General features: G+C 41.0%; 1 pseudogene; it reads right to left on the reverse strand.

Annotated features, from left to right (window-relative positions):
• Nucleotides 1-7,714: 7,714 nt before the first annotated feature.
• LOC101048671 (LIM domain kinase 2 pseudogene) lies at nt 7,715-13,138 on the reverse strand (annotated as a pseudogene).
• Between the last annotated feature and the right edge of the window lie 5,989 nt (nt 13,139-19,127).

The raw sequence follows: 19,127 nt of genomic DNA on the forward strand, positions 1-19,127 counted from the left end.
GTAGGTAGGTCTTGAAGAACTTGCTTTATCCAGTCTATCATTGATAGGCATTTGGGTTGGTTCCAAGTCTTTGCTATTGTAAACAGTGCTGCAATGAACATTTGTGTGCATGTGTCCTTATAATAGAACGATTTATAATCCTTTGGATATATACCCAGTAATGGGATTGCTGGGTCAAATGGAATTTCTATTTCTAGGTCCCTGAGGAATCGCCACACTGTCTTCCACAATGGTGGAACTAATTTACACAAAATGGAACTAATTTACACTTCCACCAACAGTGTAAAAGTGTTCCTATTTCTCCACATCCTCTCCAGCATCTGTTGTCTCCAGATTTTTTAATGATTGCCATTCTTTTTCTTTATTGCATTTTAGGTTTTGGGGTACATGTGAAGAACATGTAAGATTGTTGCATAGGTACACACGTGGCAGTGTGATTTGCTGCCTTCCTCCCCTTCACCTATATCTGGCATTTCTCCCCATGCTATCTCTCCCCAACAACCCACCCCCCACTGTCCCTTCCCTATTTTTCTAACTGGTATGAGATGGTATCTTAATGTAGTTTTGATTTGCCTTTCTCTAATGACCAGTGATGATGGGCATTTTTTCATGTTTGTTGGACCCATATATGTCTTCTTTTGTAAAGTTACTGTTCATATCCTTGGCCCACTTTTGAATGAGCCTCTTTGTTTTTTTTTTTTTTCTTGTAAATCTGTTTTAGTTCTTTGTAGATTCTGGATATTAGCCCTTTGTCAGATGGGTAGATTACAAAAATTTTTTCCCATTTTGTTGGTTGCTGATTCACTCTAATGATTGTTTATTTTGCTGTGCAGAAGCTCTGCAGTTTAATTAGATCCCATTTGTCTATTTTGGCTTTTGTTGCCAATGCTTTTGGTGTGTTAGTCACGAAGTCCTTCCCTATGCCTATGTCCCAAATGGTTTTGCCTAGATTTTCCTCTAGGGTTTTTATGGTGTTAGGTCTTATGTTCAAGTCTTTAATCCACCTGGAGTTAATTTTAGTGTAAGGTATCAGTCAGGAAGGGGTCCAGTTTCTGCTTTCTGCACATGGCTAGCCAGTTTTCCCAACACCATTCATTAAACAGGGAATCCTTTCCCTATTGCTTGTTTTTGTGAGGTTTGTCAAAGATCAGATGGTTGTAGATGTGGGGCATTGCCTCCAAGGCTTCTGTTCTGTTCCATTGGTCTATATCTCTGTTTTGGTACCAGTACCATGCTGTTTTGATTACTGTAACCTTGTGGTATAGTTTGAAGTCAGGTAACATGATGCCACCAGCTTTGTTCTTTTTGCTTAGAATTGACTTGGCTATGTGGGCTCTCTTTTGGTTCCATATGAAGTTTAAGGTGATTTTTTTCCAGTTCTGTGAAGAGGGTCATGGGTAGCTTGATGGGGATAGCATTGAATCTATAAATTACTTTGGGCAGTATGGCCATTTTCATGATACTGATTCTTCCTAATCATGAACATGGAATGTTTCTCCATCTGTTTGTGTCCTCTCTTATTTCGTTGAGCAGTGGTTTGTAGTTCTCCTTGAAGAGGTCCTTTACATTCTTTGTTAGCTGTATTCCTAGGTATTTTATTATTTTTGTAGCACTTGTGAATGGGAGTTCACTCTTGATTTGGCTCTCTTTAAGTCTGTTATTGGTGTATAGGAGTGCTTGTGATATTTGCACATTGATTTTGTATTCCGAGACTTTGCTGAAGTTACTAATCAGTTTCAGGAGATTTGGGGCTGAGATGATGCACCATGGAATACTATGCAGCTATAAAAAATGAGTTTATGTCCTTTGTAGGGACATGGATGAACCTGGAAACCATCATTCTCAGCAAACTGACACAAGAACAGAAAATCAAACACCGCATGTTCTCACTCATAGGTGGATGTTGAACAATGAGAGCACATAGACACAGGGAAGGGAGCATCACACACTGGAGTCTGTGGCGGGGGGAACTAGGGGAGGGACAGCAGGGGGTGGGGAGTTGGGAAGGGAAAACATGGGGAGAAATGCCAGATATAGGTAATGAGGAGGAAAGCAGCAAACCACATTGCCTTGTATGTACCTATGCAACATTCTTGCATGTCCTTCACGTGTACCCCAAAACCTAAAATGCAATTATATATATATGTGTATATATATATGTGTGTATATATATGTGTGTATATATATATGTGTATATATATGTGTATATATGTGTATATATGTGTATATGTGTATATATATAATTATATATGTGTATATATATAAAATGCAATTATATATATGTGTGTATATATATAATTATATATATATATATATAAAACTTGCTTTATGTATCTGGGTGCTCCTGTATTGGATGCATACATATTTAGGATAGTTAGCTCTTCTTGTTGCATTCATCCTTTTACCATTATGCAATGCTCTTCTTTATCTCTTTTGATCTTTGTTGGTTTAAAGTTCGTTTTATCAGAGACTAGGATTGTAACCCCTGCTTTATTTTTTGCTCTCCATTTGCTTGGTAAATCTTCTTCCATCCCTTTAGTTTGAGCCTATGTGTGGCTTTGCAAGTGAGATGGGTCTCCTGAATACAGCACACTGATGGCTCTTGACTTCTCTCAGACCACAGTGCAATCAAATTACAACTCAGGATTAAGAAACCCACCCAAAACCACACAACTACACGGAAACTGAACCACTTGCTCCTAAAAGACATCTAGATAAACAATGAAATGAAGGCAGACATAAAGATGTTCTTCAAAACCAATGAGAATGAAGACACAATGTACCAGAATATCTGGGACACCTTTAAAGCAGTTTCTAGAGGGAAATTTATAGCAATAAATGTTTATTGAAAAGATCAACAAAATAGACAGACTGCTAGCAAGACTAATAAAAAAGAAAAGAGAGAAGAATCGGCCGGGCGCGGTGGCTCAAGCCTGTAATCCCAGCACTTTGGGAGGCCGAGGCGGGTGGATCACGAGGTCAAGAGATCGAGACCATCCTGGTCAACATGGTGAAACCCCATCTCTACTAAAAATACAAAAAACTAGCTGGGCGTGGTGGCGCGTGCCTGTAATCCCAGCTACTTAGGAGGCTGAGGCAGGAGAATTGCCTGAGCCCGGGAGGCAGAGGTTGCGGTGAGCCGAGATCGCGCCATTGCACTCCAGCCTGGGTAACAAGAGCGAAACTCTGTCTCAAAAAAAAAAAAAAAAAAAGAGAGAGAGAAGAATCAAAGAGACACAATAAAAAATGATAAAGGGGATACCACCACTGATGCCACAATACAAACTACCATTAGAGATTACTACAAACAACTCTATGCATATAAACCAGTAAACCTGCAAGAAATAGATAAATTCCGGGACACTTACACCCTCTGAGCTGAAACCAAGAAGAAGTTGAATCCCTGAATAGACCAATAACAAGGTCTGAAGTTGAAACAGCAATTAGTAGACTACCAACCAAAAAAAATTTCAGGTCCAGATGGGTTTACAGCAGAATTCTACCAGAGGTACAAAGAGGAGCTGGTACCATTCCTTCTGAAACTGTTCCAAACAATGCAAAAAGAGGGAAGGGAATCCTCCCTAACTCATTTTATGAGACCAACATCATCCTGATACCAAAACCTGGCAGAGACACAACTAAAAAATAAAACTTCAGGCCAATATCCATAATGAACATTGATGCAAAAATCTTCAACAAAATACTGGCAAACCAAACGCAACAGCACATCAAAAAGCTTATTCATCATGATCAAGTAGGCTGCATCCCAGGGATGCAAGGCTGGTTCAACATACGCAAATCTGTAAATGTAATCCATCACATAAACAGAACCAAAGACAAAAACCACATGATTATCTCAATAAATGCAGAAAAGTCCTTCAACAAAATTCAACAGCCCTTTATGCTAAAAACTCTCAATAAACTAGGTATCAATGGAACACATCTCAAAATAATAAAAGCTATTTACGACAAACCCACAGCCAATAGAATACTGAATGGGCAAAAATTGGAAACATTCCCTTTGAAAACCAGCACTAGACAAGGATACCCTCTCTCACCACTTCTATTCAATATAGTATTGGAAATTCTAGCCAGAGCAATCAGGTAAAAAAAAGAAATAAAGGGTATTCAGTTAGGAAAACAGGAATTCAAATTGTCTCTATTTGCAGATGACATGATTGTATATTTAGTAGACCCCATCATCTCAGCCCAAAATCTTCTTAAACTGAGAAGCAACTTCAGCAAAGTCTCAGAATACAAAATCAATGTGCAAAAATCACAAGCATTCCTATACACCAATAACAGACTTAAAGAGAGCCAAATCAAGAACGAATTCCCATTCACAATTGCTACAAAATGAATAAAATATCTAAGAATACAACTGACAAAGGATGTGAAGGACTTCTTCAAAAAGAACTACAAACCACTGCTCAAGGAAATAAGAGAGGACACAAACAGAAAACATTCCATGCTCATGGCTAGGAAGAATTAATATTGTGAAAATGGCCATACTGCCCAAAGTAATTTATAGATTCAATGCTATCCCCATCAAGCTACCATTGACCTTCTTCACAGAATCAGAAAAAAAAAAAACACACACACACACTTTAAACTTCTTATGGAACCAAAAGAGAGCTCGCATAGCCAAGACAATCCTAAGCAAAATGAACAAAGCTGGAGGCATCACACTACCTGACTTCAAACTATACACAAGACTACAGTAATCAAAAAGGTATGGTACTGGTACCAAAACAGAGATATAGACTAATGGAACAGAACAGAGGCTTCGGAAGTAACGCCACACATCTACAACCATCTGATCTTTGACAAACCTGACAAAACAAGCAATGGGGAAAGGATTCCCTGTTTAATAAGTTGTGTTGAGAAAATTGGCTAGCCATGTGCAGAAAGCTGAAACTGGACCCCTTCCTTACACCATACACTAAAATTAACTCCAGATAGATTAAGGATCTAAACGTAAGACCTAACATCATAAAATCCCTAGAAGAAAACCTAGGCAAAAACCATTCAGGACATAGGCATAGGCAAGGACTTCATGACTAAAACACCAAAAGCAATGGCAACAAAAGCCAAAATAGACAAATGGGATATAATTAAACTGCAGAGCTTCTGCACAGCAAAGGAAACAATCATTAGAGTGAATCAGCAACCAGCAGAATGGGAAAAAAAAATTTGCAATCTACCCATGTGACAAAGAGTTAATATCCAGAATCTACAAAGAACTAAAGCAGATTTACAAGAAAAAAAACAAACAAACCCATTTAAAAGTGGGCCAAAGATATGAACACTTTTCAAAAGAAGACATTTATGAAGCCAACAAACACATGAAAAAAAGCTCATCATCACTGGTCATTAGAAAAATGCAAATCAAAACCACATTGAGATACCATCTCATGCCTGTAAGAATGGCAATCACTAAAAAGTCTGAAGACAACTGATGCTGGAGAGGATGTGGAGAAATAGGAACACTTTTACACTGTTGGTGGGAGTGTAAACTAGTTCAACCACTGTGGAAGACAGTGTGATGATTCCTCAAGGATCTAGAAAGAGAAAAAGCATTTGACGCAGCAATCCCATTACTGGGTATATACCCGAAGGATTGGAAATTGTTCTGTTATAAAGACACATGCATACGTATGTTCATTGCTGTACATTCTACAATAGCAAAGACCTGGACCCAACCCAAGTGGCCATAAATGATAGACTGGACAAAGAAAATGTGACACATATACAACAAGGAATACTATGCAGCCATAAAAGACGCTGAGTTTGTATCCTTTGTAGGGACATGGATGAATCTGGAAACCATCATTCTCAGCAAACTGACACAAGAACAGAAAACAAAACACCGCATGTTCTCACTCATAGGCAGGTGTTGAACAATGAGAACACATGGGCATAGGGAGGGGAGCATCACACTCTGGGGTCTGTTAGGGAGTGGGGGACTAGGGGATGGACAGCAGCGGTTGGAGAGGTTGGGGAAGGATAATATTGGGAGAAATACCTGATGTAGGTGACGGGGGGATGGAGACAGCAAACCACCATGCCATGTCTGTACCTATGCAACAATCCTGTAAGATCTGCATATGTATCCCAGAACTTAAAGTACAATAAAAAAAAATGCTTGTTATATTAACTGCTTACCTTACTGGGTCTGATCGATGGCCCACTTCAGGCCCACCACTCCCACACTTATTGGAGACAGCTGAGGTGCAACCAGCCACACAATGTTGAATTGGGCTACTGCTGGGAGTCCCGGGCTCAACCCTACAGCAAGCTTGCAAACTTCACATATAAGTATAGTTTGTATAGCAAGGAAACTCTGGCCAGAGATGACATTTGATCCCATAGCTCATCAGGTCTATGTACGATATTTCACATACCACCCAATAGATGTAACGACAACATTAACAGCAACCAGTTTCCTGGATCACTCCCCTCTGCGCACACACTACTCCAATATAACCTCTGCATATTGCATGAATACTCCAAACCTATTGTCAATTTGGTAAATATGGTGCAAGCTCACAGTTAGGAGGATGCAAATATAGATGAGCCAGAGTCCCTGGAATTCTGGGAACCAAGATGGACGTTCACTTCAGGCCTTTCCAGTATCAGCAGCTGCAGCCAGGAGCTAGTGAACTAGGACAGCCAATGAGGGAGATAAAAGTCAGCTGGCCCGGCTCCGGGAGCTGTCTCTCTCAGCATCTCAGCTTTGGGACTCTGCCACCACCTCTTCCCAGCCCAAGCTGCTGCCTAAACCTGGCATGTGGAAGGATAAACAGTGGCTGCCACAAGGCCAAGGCAAGAGATTGCTGAGACTGCCACTCCCCTGCCTGAGACCCTAGGCCTTTGACAAGCCACACTGTCCTCCAGAACCTATCTCGCTCTAGGCAAACTCTCTTAAGCTTCCGACTGAGGAGCCCAGCAGGATATGAGTAACAGAAGCCAGGATTCGGGCTTTCGAGAGGGCAGGGCCTCTTTCTCTCTAGTCCCCCAGACTCTTCCTCTGCTTGAAAGTGACTTTTGCAAGCAGACAAGCTGGTGCCCGTAAGTTCTCAGCCAGTCTCCAGTAATTAGGTTTGAAAACATGAGGTAGAAGCTTTCCCTCACGTCAATGTGGCCCCTCGACTGGCTAGAGTCACCCTCTGGCAGGTGAACAGAAGCCAGCCGTTTCCCTGACTCCTGGCCAGTTGTGCCACACACCAAGACTCTCCAAAACCTACTTCCAATACCTCTGCTCCAGGAAAGGCAAGACCTGGAGTGGAAGTGGGGCACACTACTGTCTTTTCACACCCTTTGAGTGCCTTCTGGCCAGCAGCCTTTCCTTCCTCCACACTTCCACTTGAAGTCCTCCTGCACTCAGCTGGACACACCCAGCTGGACTACAGACTTCAGAGTTCACAAGCAGGTTTACCCTGGGATCCTGCCTAGGAGGTCCAGGTCATGCTGATTAGGGTAAGAAATTATATTAATTACACTAATCAGTGTGACCTGGGAGCTCCTGGGTGGATCTGAATAACGGATTTCCTCCTGGCCCAAAGGCCGGGCTTTTTTTCTTCTTCCTCACAGCTTTCAGGTGAGTGCTGGATTTGCAGACAGTAACCAGACCCCCAAATCTGTGGAGATACATTTCCTTGGTGCTGCATCCACTCGTCTCCTGGGGAGATAGAAGAGATGGCTTGTTCTGCTTCTAAACAAGCTGCGAATCCACAGGAAGCCCAAACAGCCTGCTCACAGCAGGGATGGGGTACAGAGGAGCAATGCTGGCTGTGGAACACTGCCCTGCAGGGGGCTGGGCCAGGGCTAGGGTGCGTGAGTCTTGGGTCAGGCCGTACTGCATACTCAGTGTAGTCCAACTCCTCCAACCCTGCAGGAGGGATGCCCAGCTCCCCCAGGTACAGGGCCAGGGCCTCAAAGGAGTCCTCCAGTTTTGAGAATGTTAGTCTGCTCTCAGGCCCCAGTCTGCAGCAGATGATGGCCAGGGGGAAGAAGGTTGGAGGGACAGACTTCTTTTAGTAAAGCATCACATTGAGGCCAAAGTCCAGTGTTTGAGGAAGGAAATCAGGATCTGCATATACTTTCCCAGTGATCTCGCAGAGAATGGTCCCGAAAGAGAAGACATCCACATTTCATCGTAGCCCTTTCCATTCAGCATCTCAGGGGTCATCCAGTAGACGTTTCCCACCACCGTGTAGACCTACTCGATGTTGTTCTTGTGCAAGGTGCAGTTCTTGGTGGTGGCCATTCTTGAAAGATGCCTTTGGCAAAGCTGACTTCCTGCTGCCAGGGAAACAGGTCCACACTTTGCAGAAAGTCCTTCAGCATGCCCCCTTCAATGTTCCCTCAGCAAGTTCAACTTCTTGTCCTTGTACAGCACACCAATGAACTTGAGCACACTGGGGTGGTCCAGGCAGGCTACACATCACTTTTCACCTCAGTCAAAAAAGTCTTCTGGGTCTCCTCATCACATTGAATTAACTCCTTCATGACCATCACTTTGCCTTTGGCTTTGTGTGTCACCTTGATAGCCTGCCCAAAGAAGCCCTTCCCCAGGACCTCCCCGTGGAACAGGTCACAGGACCAGAATATCTGCTGTGAATAAGTGCTGGAACAGCAAAGGGATTCCAGTGGCTGGCATCAGGGCTGAGCAGCAGGGACTTCTTTGGGGAGCTAGGGCTAGGGGACTTGGAGTTGCTGTTACTGAGTCTCAGGGAGCATCTTCTCAGTATCCCCTCCAGATTCTCCTTGGTGTCTAGCATGCTGAGGGCATAAGGGTGTCTGGCATTCTGTGTGTGGGAAGAGAGCCAGGCATCCAGCCTCAGCCTTCTCTGGAGAAGGGGTCATGTTCAATCAAGAGCTCATCTGGCTAATCACATCCTCCACCTCCTCTACTTGGAGTGGGTAGATGGGGCTTGCATTGATCTCCAGGATGCGACCCCTGGGGTGGATGGCATTGTGGCTGTTTGGACTGATGTGCATCTGGTTGACCACTTTACTTGCACAGTGGTTACATAGTTGGAACAGGCATTCTCCACGGACATGGAGAAGCTCTGCCTTCCCTCTGTGGTGGCCAGCATAGACATGAGCATGACAGAGTAAGGCAGCTGATCCTGAATGGACTCTGCGGAGAGTCTCTCAAATATGGGTGCCAGCACCACCTCATTGTGACACTTTCCACAGTGTAGAGTGACATGTAGCACCAGGGCATATGCAACCCCATCCTCAATGGTCACTTTATAGCTCATACAGGTAAAGCATTCTGGGTGGTACTTGAACTCCCTATTAGCAGCAGCAAATATGCATGGGTCTGTAGCAACCTCAATTCTTGTCTCCTCAGAGGAAATAATTTGACCAAGGAGCATAAGACAGAGTGAGAGACCAAGGCAAGATTCAGAGCAGGAATGAAAGTTTATTAAAAAGCTTTAGAACAGGAATGAAAGGAAGTAAAGCACACTTGAAAGAGGGTCAAGCAGGAGACTTCAGAGATCAAGTGTGCAATTTGACCTTTGACTTGGGGTTTTATATGTTGGCATTCTTACGGTGTCTGCATCTTGTCTCTCTTGATTCTTCCCTTGGGGTGGACTGTCCGCATGTGCAGTGGCCTGCTGGCACTTGGGAGGGGCTGCATGTGTAGTGTGTTTACTGCAGTTGTGCACATGCTCACTTGAGGTGCTTTTCCCCTTACCAGTCAAGCATTCCTAGAGGAAGGTCATAGACCAGTTAAATGCCACCATTTTGCCTCATACTGCACATTCTTGAGCCCACTCACCCAGCTCCTGAGATCTTATTGGGAAGCTGCTGATCACCAGTTTCTATCTATCACGAGACTGACCTTTCCCTGGAGTTGGCTGCGACCAATTGCTATTTTAGAGAGACGGTTTAACAACCTCCTGACCATCACCTGATGGTTGTCTGACATTCCTGGTGGGGAGGAGCCCTCTCCTGCCCTGCTCATGTCTGATTAGCTCTACTACAACATCTCTAGCCACTAAAATGGGCCGTGTCATCAGCAGGGAGCACCCATGACAGAACTCCCCAAATGTCTCCCAGTAGTCCTGTGGTAGTAGAGCTTCCCATCCTTCTCATAGTACCTTTTAGTGAGGGAATCCTGGCATTCTGAACACCAGAAGCAACAGCTGTGTGCCAGGTTTCACTGATAGTCCTGTACCATCATTAGCTTGGAGCAATGTGGTCCCCATAGCCCTGACACCTCCAGGCATCTTCACCCTGGTCCTGGCACTACCACTAGATGAATAATCCAGGACAATGTCATTCTTTTCCCTGAGCCTCAGTTTCTTTATATGTAAAATGAGGAGATTGTACGTTATGTCAAAAGTCTCGCCTGGCTCTAGCACCCTCCATGCAGACATGGTCCCAGGAGCGTAGAAATGGGGAGGAGGAAGCAGGGCCACAGCAGCCCCACTCAGCTCCCACTTCTGCTTAGGCAGGGGACAAGCTTAATCCCAGGCACAAATGGGTGGATTTTTAAATCTATGATTAACCTAGGATTCCTTTGAGTAAGACTTCAAAAAATAAAGTTAATATCAGAAAAGGCTTTTGATTGCTTTCCTAATAAATGTGAAAGGAAAACATTAGCTCATTTTGCATGGTTTGAGCTTTAATCTGATTTTTAATTATGTTTCTGCTTTGCTACAATCAATAAAAGTATGTTGCTTTTGTTTTTGAAATCCTGACAGCAACGCAGGATAAATGAATGAAATTTCAAAAAATTAATTTGCTATCACAAAAGGCTTTAGTTATTTTACTATGAAATGTAAAATCACAGAATAGCCACATTACATGATTTGAGCTTTAATGAACTTTAATAAGAAACATATCCTTGTTTAAAATATTGGAACATAATTGCTCTATGTACATTGATTTTTTTCTTTTCTGTAACTGCTATGCATTTTGATTCAAAATTAGTTTTTATAGGATTTCTTTATAAACTATTATTTTGGAGCCTATAAGTAACAAATTTCTTTTCTCTGATCATTTCATAAGCCAAAATATTTCAAACCAGATGTACATGTGAGTTGTGTGTGTATTCTTTATCCACAGACATTCCAAAATTCTATTTAATTGTATCTTCATATTTTAGAAATCAGATCATACAGGGGACTGAATCAATGAGTTGTCTTACTTCCATTAGTGGAAAACCATGCAACTGCAAATCCAAGGAGTAGGAAGTTCTCTAAGTTCCAGTGTGGAAAGATGTCCAGGTCATATTGTTGAGTGAAAATGCAAGGCACTGAACAGTGTGTGTATATATAGAGAGCACTATCTTTTGTAAAGAAAAGGTGGAAAATAAGAATAAATATTCATAGGAGTAAAACTTGTTGAGGAATAATGTTTCATATATTTTGCCTTTTGGACCAAGTAACTCAAAGAACTATTAAAAAAAAAACAATAAAATCTACTAAAAATCAAATGAAACAAGGTTTTGATCTGGTTAATAGAACATAAAATGTTAATTAAAACATTAGCTAAAATTATGATTCAAATTCAGGAATTTTTATTATACTCACAAAGTTGTGCAACCATCACACAAATTCCAGAACTTTTTCATCACCTCCAAAAGAAGCCTTGTGCTCATTAGCAATCACTCTCCATTCCCTTTTTCTCCAATCCACTATTATTATTATTACTATTATTATGGAGACAGAGTCTCGATCTGTCGCCCAGGCTGGAGTGCAGTGGTGCGATCTCAGTTCACTGCAATCTCCCCCTCCCAGGCTCCAGCGATTCTCCTGCCTCAGCCTCCCAGGTAGCTGGGACTACATGTTCAAGCCACCACACTAAGCTAATTTTTGTGTTTTTTAGAAATGGGGGTTTTACCATATTGACCAGTCTGGTCTCAAACTCCTGACTTCGTGATCTGCCTACCTCAGCCTCCCAAAGTGCTGGGATTACAGGCATGAGCCACTGCACCCAGCCTAATATTTTTTGAAAAACAAATTACAAATCACTCAAGCTACAACATAAATTCCAAGCAAAACTCAAAACTGGTTTCTAAACAGCCCTCATTATAGTAGCACCTGTGACCAATATCCACAACATGATTTCTAGCAGATCAAGGTCTACTGTTTATTTCACTATCTACTCATTATTATTACTATTCTGAGGACAATTTGGGCCCCAGAGAAGCACAATGCTGACGTTCCCACTGTGTTGCCAACCTTCTAACACCCATTCAGTCGTCACCACGAGGTATTCGTCTTATCTTCTACTGAAGTGAACCTTGGCAATTTGCACACTCATTATAATCAACACCTAACAACTCTGTTGTCTATTCATTTTTTGGTTTTTACATTTTGATTAGAATATCAAAGTGAATTTTCAAAAAAAAATATTTGGAAGAGAAGGGAAAGAAAAGAAAAAGAAGGTTTCCTCTTCCTGACATGTCAATATTTTAATGTGTCACTAAATTATCCTTATCTACTACAGAAATCCAAATGCTACAAATAAAACCAAAGTTAGAACAATTTATCTGTAGAATAAAGGTGTGAGACTAGCATACAAGAAGGTTACCTTAATTAATGAAATAGGTAACGAATATTTGAGTGCCTACTATGTGCAAAGTATCGTGGAAAGTGACAGGAAGAGGGCCATTAGAGGAAAGAGAGAAGGTAAAACTGTTCCCACCCACTATTCTTATATTTATCATTTTGTCAAGGATCTTTCATTCAGCTGTTATTCCTATTTCTCCCAGCTTCCATTTTCAACAGATTTTTTTTCTTGTATTGTTATGCTGGTCCACTTGAATCTCCTTTTCTCTGCCTCCACAGCCATAACTTTGACTCATGGCTTTACCTTCTCCCACCTGGATAAAGAAATGTCTCCTCCCTTGGATCTCTCAAATTCTCCTCTCCTCCAATCTGTCCTCCTCAATGCTACAGAGGCATTTTTCTAAAACACACACCTGTTCATGTCAATTCCCTCATTAAAATCATCCAGTAGCTTCCCTTTGGCTGCAGAATAAATTCTGCTCTTAGCGTAGCATGTAAGGTCTCCAGACCTAGCCATAGGCCACATTTCTAGTATAAACAATCACATATACCTCCTCCTTCCAGGGCAGCCAATCCAACTTATTCCCCACAGACAGGCCAGACATTTCCCAACATTCAACCATCCAACCTCTTGTTCATGTTGTTCCTTATCTCAGCAGTCCCTCCCTACCTCCACTGACTAGAACCCTTCCCCAAAATTCAGTTCAAATGATATCTTTGATGCCTTTATTAGTTAAAATGCTCTACCACTGCAGATATGATGAGTTGTTCATTCATTTGTGCTTATTATCATCATGCAGTTATTGAGTGCTATGGTTTGAATGTGTCCTCTCCAATATTTAGGTGCCGTCAATGTGATAGAATCAAGAGGTAGGGTATTCAAGAGATGATTAGGCTATGAGGGCTCCTTCCTCATTAATGGGATTAAGGCCCTTATAAAAGAGGCTTCATGCAGGGTTTGGCTATTTTGCCCCTTTACCTTCTGCCACGTGAGGATATAACAATAAGGCCCTCACCAGATTAGATGCTAGCACCTTGATCTTGGACTTCTCTGCCCCTAGAAGAGTGAGGGAATAAATTTCTGATGTTTTAAAATTACCCAGTTTCAGGTATTTTGTTGTAGCAGCGTAAAATGGACTAAGCCAATGAATTATAGCTCAATCTTTTCCAGGCATGCTATGAAGTCTTTGAGGGCAGGAACTCTATCTACAAGAAGTTGGGTGAAGGAAAGAAAACTGCCAAGGGCAGTGTAGGTGTGACTGCAGGGGTGAACTTTTGAGCTTTCCCAGAAGACTCTGGAGCAGGGGACAGCTGTCCAAATGAATTTTCTAGAGCACTCCCTGGTTCCTGCATCATGTCTTTCTATCAAACCCTTCCCTTCTACACCTTCCTCACTTTGTTTACTCAATTCCATGTGAATTTTTCTTTGTCCATTTTTCTTTGTATCCTTTATGAGCCAGCCAGACATTAGGCTCCATCTTACCCGCCAATCACTCCAGCAAACCTTAAAGCTAACAGAAGATTTTGAGTAACTATCACAGCTTCGAAGAGGATTCAGTGTTGGAAGTATCTTCAAGGTCATCTAGTCAGTTGGCTTATTTTTATATATTTTATATGCGGGGAAACCAAAGCACAGAGTGTGGTTTCTACTTAGAGTCTCCATAATATTTACAACACAGTACCATTGGTCCTGTTTTAGAAAGACTCAAGATTCAAACAGGCTTTCTCAAGTACCACCTTCCAAAGTCCTGTTGTTCAGGAGTAGAGTTGGGCTATCCCCTGAACATAGTAAGTTTTTATTTTCTGTCTGGTTGCTCTTGATAAGAAGAAGAGTAGTGGGGCATCAGTGATGTAAGATACAATAATTAGTGCTACTAACCCTTTATGAACCTAAAAGAGTGCTTGGTAAGTGCAAAAGAGAACTAGAAAAACTCACCAAAACCCTGAATGACCAAGGAAGACTATCCAAAGACTTTCAGTGGTGAAACGGTGCAAGTCTCAATATAGGCTATTATTTCAGTCAGCCTGAAGATGGCAGGTATAGAACAGCAGACTGTAAGTAACAATACTGGTGTCTGTGTTTGCTGTCTCTTGATTTTCTGACAGTTTTGTTGTGTAATAAACTAAGTTAAACAGTTGAAAGTTATCTTCATATTTCAGATAAGAATAAACAACTATACTGTGGTAAACTTTTGTACAAGGTTTAAATTTTCAATCAGGGTCCAATCAGAAAAATGAAAATCAAATCGAGTTTGTGAACAGAAGAAATTTAATCTAAGAAATTGGCTGGACAGGTATGGAGTACTGAAGGGACATAAAGGGTCACTGAGATAGATTAGAAGGTATTGAGTATTTATTCCCTCTAGGGCTGAGGGAACAAAGGGAAGAGTTTGGGGTTATCAGAGCTTAGGAGATCGGAGGAGAGGCCACATATGAATAGACTCCAGACTTCTGAAAAGGAAACACTGCTTGGCTGATACTAGTGTCTCTGAGAAGGTACTATGAGACTGGTTGTAGAGAAGTGAAAAACAAGTCCTGGAAACTTGAGCTAACTGCCATTCTCAGGCATAGAGGCATCACTGGGATGACACTGACAGGAAAAAGCAGGCAGTAAAGAGCAGGCCCCTTCTCCCTCCTCCAGCCTCAAACTCTCCCTGCATCCCTGCTTTTGGTTAAACCTACCAGAGAGCCAACTGGCAAAAGACCCTCAGCTCCAACATCCAAGAGGAGTGTGGCAGACTGGGATTGAGCTGAGATACAATAGCTTACTGATTGGCATACTTCCTAATTTAATAATAATCTAAGTCCGTGCTTCAGTATAAGAAAAATCCCCACATAGGAACAAGTGTATGTGAATTTAAATAATAAAAACCTGTCCACTTTTACAATAAGAAGTTATATAGTTTATGTCTGATGGTCCTAGATTCATGATTTCAGGGCTTCTATAAATTTATTCTCAGTAACAGATGGCTTAAAAATGCTAAATGCAGCCCACTGCAGTGGCTCACACCTGTAATCCCAGCACTTTGGAAGGACTAGGCAGGTGGATTACTTAAGATTAGAAGATGGGGAACAGCCTGGCCCACATGGTGAAACCCAATCACTACTGAAAATACAAAAATCAGCCAGGCATGGTGGCGGGTGCCTATTATCCCAGCTACTCAGAAGGTGGAGGCAGGAGAATTGCTTGAACCAGGGAGGCAGAGGTTGCAGTGTGCCAAGATTGTGCCATAGCACTCAAGCCTGGGCAACAAAGGGAGACTCTGTCAAAGAGAAAGAAAGAAAGAAAAAAAAAAGAAAGAAAGAAAGAAAGAGAAAGAAAGAAAGAAAAAGAAAGAAAGAGAGAAAGAAAGAAAGAAGAAAAGAAGGAAGAAAGAGAAATTAAGAAAGGAAAGAAAGAGAAAGAAAGAAAGATTGACTCTAAATCCAGTTTGGGATGAGATCTGTATTGACTGAATACATGCTTTAAAGTTAGCGTTCCTGGACTCTGCCCAAGAGATGTGAGTAGCACTCCCATCCCCCAGTTGTGACAACTAAAAAATATCTGCAGACATTGCCAAATGTAACCTGGAGGGCAAAAGTAACCCTGGTTGAGAATCTGGAGGGCAAAAGTAACCTTGGTTGAGAAGCACTTGAACACAAATGTTGATTCAATGATTTTTAAAATAATGATAAAGAATAATGAGAAATGAGTCTCTTATTCTTAGTATCCCTAATTGGAATGGCCTCTCTGCTAACTCAATGCAAAATTTCTAACTAGTTTTCACAATTCTGTTGGCTTCATTTTAGAAAAGATGTTTTATCTTTGGGGAGACCACTCCTGTATTTGGACTGCAGTCTTCTAATCTGCGCTTGCAACTGAACAGAAAGGATTCCTGAATCTGAGTGTGCCGTACTGCATTCCCAACATCAAAGCTCAAACTACTCAGTTTTGTTTTTTTTTAATATTCCATACTATTTATCTTAAGCTTTTGTGGTCGAAAGCCAGAGTTCTAAGAAGTCTGAATTGTAAAAGCCCTCAAATTGCAATTTAGAAAACGGTAGGTGAAAGAAAATTTCTCTTAACAATCAGTTTTACATTCATTAGTAAAGGAACTATTAAACATCAGTACTAAATAGGTAAGATATTTTTCTCACTTTTTCCCTCTATTTAGCCTATGAATATTTGAAATAGTTGTATCTAATGTTTGAAATGTTTATTTCTCCCTCTTTTTCATATGCTTTCAAGAGAAAACCCAACAAAAATAAATATAGCATAGTGAAAATGAACACTTCCAAAGCACATTGGGTTAGGTAAACTAATTAGTCATGTTTCGCTTACATTTGCTGAAATATGAAAAGAGAGTAATTTATTCCATCAGAGCTATTCCATCCAATTCATTAATACAGCCAATATAAACAGTCATAAATAGTTCAATCAAGAGCATATATTTTATTACTGTTGTCAAAATAGTTTCTGTCCAAGGAGATTTGGTCTCTCTCTCTCCCAGTTCCCTTATCTACCTCCCTTGCAGTGCATAATACATAATTAATATGAAAAATTTACACAATAATTGAAATAGTAAAGAAGAAACAAATCTCAATACCTTAGAGACAATATTTCAGTGTATTTCATTACAGCATATTTTCTCTCCGATATTTTTATCAATGTATTCATTCATCAAAAAAGCATAGCTGTGAATTGGGATCATAAGTGCAAAAGTTTTGTAGCTGAATTTTCTTTTTCTTTTTTTCTTTTTCTTTTTTTTTTTTGTCTTTTGAGGCAGAGTCTCAATGTCGCCCAGGCTGGAGTGCAGTGGTGCAATCTCTGCTCAGTGCAACCTCTGCCTCCTGGGCTCAAGCGATTCTCCTGCCTCACCCTCCTGAGTAGCTGGGACCACAGGCACATGCCACCGTACCTGGCTAATTTTTATATTTTTAGTAGAGATGGGGTTTTACCATGCTGGCCTCAAGTGATCTACCTGCCTCGGACTCCCAAAATGCTAGGATTACAGGTGGGAGCCACTGTGCCCAGTTGAACTTTTTATTGAACATTATGTTATGCATGTTTTTTCACAAGGCTAAATATTCTTCAAAAAGATATACGATTCTCAACTCATTTATGTTTGAGTAATATTTTGCTTGACTCAGTGTTTTCATGGGAATTTTTCCTCTAAAAGTATTAGCATTCACAAAGTTGGGCTTCTTGGATGATTTGATTGAGCGTTTCTGTGATTTTCAATTAAATCTAAATTTACTCTAAAAAATGTCTCTAATTTTCTGTTTCCTAGATTCTTATCTTTACTTTCTGCATGACAAGCAAAGCTGAGGTACAGACATGGTGGCTCATGCCTGTAATCCCAGCACTTCGTGAAGCCAAGGTTGCTGAATCACCTGAGGTCAGTAGTTTCGAGACAAGTCTAGCCAACATAGTGAAACCCTGTCTCTACTAAAAATACAAAAATTAGCTGGGCATGGTGGTGCATGGTGGTGCAGCTACTTGGGAGGCTGAGGCAGGAAAATTGCTTGAACCTGGGAGGTGGAGGTTGCAGTGAGCTGAGATCTCACCACTGCACTCCAGCCTGGGTGACAGAGTGAGATTCATCTCAAAAAAAAAAAAAGAAAGAAAAAAAAGAAAAAAAAGAAAAAGAAAATTATAAAGCACTCCTTGCTGTGTAAAGCAGTTATCATAGTGCTTGGGCACATAGATTTCAATGAAAGCTAGTCAATATCATTCTTATGATTTTCATGATTATTCTACTTGAACTTTCTGCTTTGAGAATAAAGCAAACTTCATCAAAGGAATATGTAGACATAGTTAATTCTCATGTGTTACTCCCAGTCAGGGTTCCTCAACCTTTGTAAGACTGAAATTTGGAACTGGGCAATTCTTTATTGGGGGACTGACCTGTACATGGTAGAATGTTGATCAGTGTCACTGGTTTCTACTCACTAGAGTCCAGTAGTAGCTCCTGAACCCCAAAACAGTTGTCACAGTGAAACTTGTCTCCAGGCATTGTCAGCTGATCCCCGGGGGGACAGAATTGCTCCATGTGGAGAACTTCTGTAATAGGTAAATCTGTCAGAACCCACAGAATGTTCCTTTATAAAGACCTTCTGCCATCTCTGAGCCTTCGGCATGAATGTTTTATTCTTAAATCTCCATATGGGAAGGAGGTGCCTTTTCTCCTGAGAAGTCTCTTAAGCTTATTCCTATTATTCTTGAGATGCTAAAATGTGAATGGTGCCAGAATGAGTCACCAGAGATATCTGAGCCAAAAGGATTTAACAAACAGACACACAAACAGATATTTGGTTAAAACTCTTTTAGCCAAATAAGTCTTAACAGACACACAAACAGATATTTGGCTAAAAAGTCTTTTAGCCAAATTGTGCATTTGGAAATTAAGATATCCTTCTATTCTCATCCAAAAACTGGGAAGGGCTGCATGATATTGGAATGATAAATGAAAAAGTGATCCAAGAATAACACACTCCCTCCTCTATCACCTTCAGCTTCTCCTTATTTGTGTAGTATAAAGACCATGGGTTATGTCATTATTAATAGCAATAGAAAATTAAGCAAAAAAAATAGTTTTTGAAAAGGAAGTTACT

This window comes from Saimiri boliviensis, chromosome X (assembly GCF_048565385.1).
Source record: "Saimiri boliviensis isolate mSaiBol1 chromosome X, mSaiBol1.pri, whole genome shotgun sequence".
NCBI classification, from domain to species: Eukaryota; Metazoa; Chordata; class Mammalia; order Primates; family Cebidae; genus Saimiri; species Saimiri boliviensis.